We start from the raw sequence: 3,957 nt of genomic DNA on the forward strand, positions 1-3,957 counted from the left end.
CGCGCTCTTTCACTGAGTCCCCGCCGCTCTCATCGCGCTCTTTCACTGTGTCTCCGCCGCTCTCCTCCTGCTCTTTCACTGAGTCTCCGCCGCTCTCCTCAGGCTCTTTTACTGTGTCTCCGCCGCTCACCTCTCGCTCTTTCACTCTTTCTCCGCCCTCTCCTCGCGCTCTTTCACTGTGTCTCCGCCGCTCTCCTCGTGCTCTTTCACTGAGTCTCCGCCCCTCTCCTCGCGCTCTTTCACTGAGTCTCAACCGCTCTCCTCGCGCTCTGTCACTGAGTCCACGCCGCTCTCCTCGCGCTCTTTCACTGAGTCCCTGCCGATCTCCTCGCGCTCTTTTATCGTGTTTCCCCGCGGCTCTCCTCGCGCTCTTTCACTGTGTCACCGCCGCTCTCCTCGCGCTCTGTCACTGAGTCTCTGCCTCTCTCCTCGTGCTCTGTCACTGAGTCTCCGCCGCACTCCTCGCGCTCTTTCACTGTGTCTCAGCCGCTCTCCTCCTGCTCTTTCACTGAGTCTCCGCCGCTCTCCTCGCGCTCTTTCACTGAGTCTCCGCCGCTCTCCTCATGCTCTTTTACTGTGTCTCCGCCGCTCTCCTCGTGCTCTTTCACTGAGTCTCCGCCGCTCTCCTTGCGCTCTTTCACTGAGTCTCAGCCGCTTTCCTCGCGCTCTTTCACTCTGTCCCTGCGGCACTCCTCGCGCTCTTTCACTGAGTCCCTGCCGCTCTCCTCGCGCTCTTTTATCCTGTGTCCCCGCGGCTCTCCTCGCTCTCTTTCACTGTGTCCCCGCCGCTCTCCTCGCGCTCTGTCACTGAGTCTCCGCTGCTCTCCTCACGCTCTTTCACTCTGTCTCCGCCCCTCTCTTCGCGCTCTTTCACTGAGTCTCCGCCGATCTCCTCGCGCTCTGTCATTGAGTCCACGCCGCTCTCCTTGCGCTCTTTCACTGAGTCCCCGCCGCTCTCCTCGCGCTCTTTCACTGAGTCCCCGCCGCTCTCCTCGCGCTCTTTTATCGTGTTTTTCCGCGGTTCTCCTCGCGCTCTTTCACTGTGTCCCCGCTGCTCTCCTCGCGCTCTGTCACTGAGTCTCCGCCGCTCTCCTCGCACTCTGTCACTGAGTCTCCGCCGCTCTCCTCGCGCTCTTTCCCTGAGTCTGCGCGGCTCTCCTCACGCTCTTTTACTGTGTCTCCGCCGCTCTCCTCCTGCTCTTTCACTGAGTCTCCGCCGCTCGCCTAGCGCTCTTTCACTGAGTCTCCGCAGCTCTCCTCGCGCTCTTTCACTGTGTCCCCGCCCCTCTCCTCGCGCTCTTTCACTGAGACCCCGCCGCTCTCCTCGCGCTCTTTCACTGGGTCAATGCCGCTCTTCTCGCGCTTTTTTCTCGTGTGTCCCCGCCCCTCTCATCGCCCTCTTTCCCTGAGTCTCCGCCGCTCTCCTCGCGCTCTTTCACTGGGTCAACGCCACTCTGCTCGCGCTCTTTTCTCGTGTGTCCCCGCCCCTCTCCTCGCCCTCTTTCCCTGAGTCTCCGCCGCTCTCCTCGTACTCTTTCACTGAGTCCCCGCCGCTCTCCTCGCGCTTTTTCACTGAGTCTCCACCGCTCTCCTCGCGCTCTTTCCCTGAGTCTCCGCCGCTCACCTCGCGCTCTTTCACTCTGTCTCCGCCCTCTCCTCGCGCTCTTTCACAGAGTCTCCGCCGCTCGCCTCGCGCTCTTTCACTCAGTCTCCGCCCCTCTCCTCGCGCTCTTTCACTGAGTCTCCGCCGCTCTCCTCGCGCTCTGTCACTGAGTCCACGCCGCTCTCCTCGCGCTCTTTCACTGAGTCCCCGCCGCTCTCCTCCCGCTCTTTTATCGTGTTTCCCCGCGGCTCTCCTCGCGCTCTTTCACTGTGTCCCCTCCGCTCTCCTCGCGCTCTGTCACTGAGTCTCTGCCGCTCTCCTCCCGCTCTGTCACTGAGTCTCCGCCGCTCTCCTCGCGCTCTTTCACTGTGTCTCCGCCGCTCTCCTCCTGCTCTTTCACTGAGTCTCCGCCGCTCTCCTCAGGCTCTTTTACTGTGTCTCCGCCGCTCACCTCGCGCTCTTTCACTCTGTCTCCGCCCTCTCCTCGCGCTCTTTCACTGAGTCTCCGCCGCTCTCCTCGCGCTCTTTCACTCAATCTCCGCCCCTCTCCTCGCGCTCTTTCACTGAGTCTCCGCCGCTCTCCTCGCGCTCTGTCACTGAGTCCACGCCGCTCTCCTCGCGCTCTTTCACTGAGTCCCCGCCGCTCTCATCGCGCTCTTTCACTGTGTCTCCGCCGCTCTCCTCCTGATCTTTCACTGAGTCTCCGCCGCTCTCCTCAGGCTCTTTTACTGTGTCTCCGCCGCTCACCTCGCGCTCTTTCACTCTTTCTCCGCCCTCTCCTCGCGCTCTTTCACTGTGTCTCCGCCGCTCTCCTCGTGCTCTTTCACTGAGTCTCCGCCCCTCTCCTCGCGCTCTTTCACTGAGTCTCAACCGCTCTCCTTGCGCTCTTTCACTGTGTCTCAGCCGCTTTCCTCGCGCTCTTTCACTCTGTCCCTGCGGCACTCCTCGCGCTCTTTCACTGAGTCCCTGCCGCTCTCTTCGCGCTCTTTTATCCTGTGTCTCCGCGGCTCTCCTCGCTCTCTTTCACTGTGTCCCCGCCGCTCTCCTCGCGCTCTGTCACTGAGTCTCCGCTGCTCTCCTCACGCTCTTTCACTCTGTCTCCGCCCCTCTCTTCGCGCTCTTTCACTGAGTCTCCGCCGATCTCCTCGCGCTCTGTCATTGAGTCCACGCCGCTCTCCTTGCGCTCTTTCACTGAGTCCCCGCCGCTCTCCTCGCGCTCTTTCACTGAGTCCCCGCCGCTCTCCTCGCGCTCTTTTATCGTGTTTTTCCGCGGTTCTCCTCGCGCTCTTTCACTGTGTCCCCGCTGCTCTCCTCGCGCTCTGTCACTGAGTCTCCGCCGCTCTCCTCGCACTCTGTCACTGAGTCTCCGCCGCTCTCCTCGCGCTCTTTCCCTGAGTCTGCGCGGCTCTCCTCACGCTCTTTTACTGTGTCTCCGCCGCTCTCCTCCTGCTCTTTCACTGAGTCTCCGCCGCTCGCCTAGCGCTCTTTCACTGAGTCTCCGCAGCTCTCCTCGCGCTCTTTCTCGTGTGTCCCCGCCCCTCTCATCGCCCTCTTTCCCTGAGTCTCCGCCGCTCTCCTCGCGCTCTTTCACTGGGTCAACGCAACTCTGCTCGCGCTCTTTTCTCGTGTGTCCCCGCCCCTCTCCTCGCCCTCTTTCCCTGAGTCTCCGCCGCTCTCCTCGTACTCTTTCACTGAGTCCCCGCCGCTCTCCTCGCGCTTTTTCACTGAGTCTCCACCGCTCTCCTCGCGCTCTTTCCCTGAGTCTCCGCCGCTCACCTCGCGCTCTTTCACTCTGTCTCCGCCCTCTCCTCGCGCTCTTTCACAGAGTCTCCGCCGCTCGCCTCGCGCTCTTTCACTCAGTCTCCGCCCCTCTCCTCGCTCTCTTTCACTGAGTCTCCGCCGCTCTCCTCGCGCTCTGTCACTGAGTCCCCGCCGCTCTCCTCGCGCTCTTTTATCGTGTTTCCCCGCGGCTCTCCTCGCGCTCTTTCACTGTGTCCCCGCCGCTCTCCTCGCGCTCTGTCACTGAGTCTCTGCCGCTCTCCTCCCTCTCTGTCACTGAGTCTCCGCCGCTCTCCTCGCGCTCTTTCACTGTGTCTCCGCCGCTCTCCTCCTGCTCTTTCACTGAGTCTCCGCCGCTCTCCTCTAGCTCTTTTACTGTGTCTTCGCCGCTCACCTCGCGCTCTTTCACTCTGTCTCCTCCCTCTCCTCGCGCTCTTTCACTGAGTCTCCGCCGCTCTCCTCGCGCTCTTTCACTCAGTCTCCGCCCCTCTCCTCGCGCTCTTTCACTGAGTCTCCGCCGCTCTCCTCGCGCTCTGTCACTGAGTCCACGCCGCTCTCCTCGCGCTCTTTCACTG

The sequence above is a fragment of the Scyliorhinus torazame genome, chromosome 20, assembly GCF_047496885.1.
Source record: "Scyliorhinus torazame isolate Kashiwa2021f chromosome 20, sScyTor2.1, whole genome shotgun sequence".
Classification (NCBI taxonomy): Eukaryota; Metazoa; Chordata; class Chondrichthyes; order Carcharhiniformes; family Scyliorhinidae; genus Scyliorhinus; species Scyliorhinus torazame.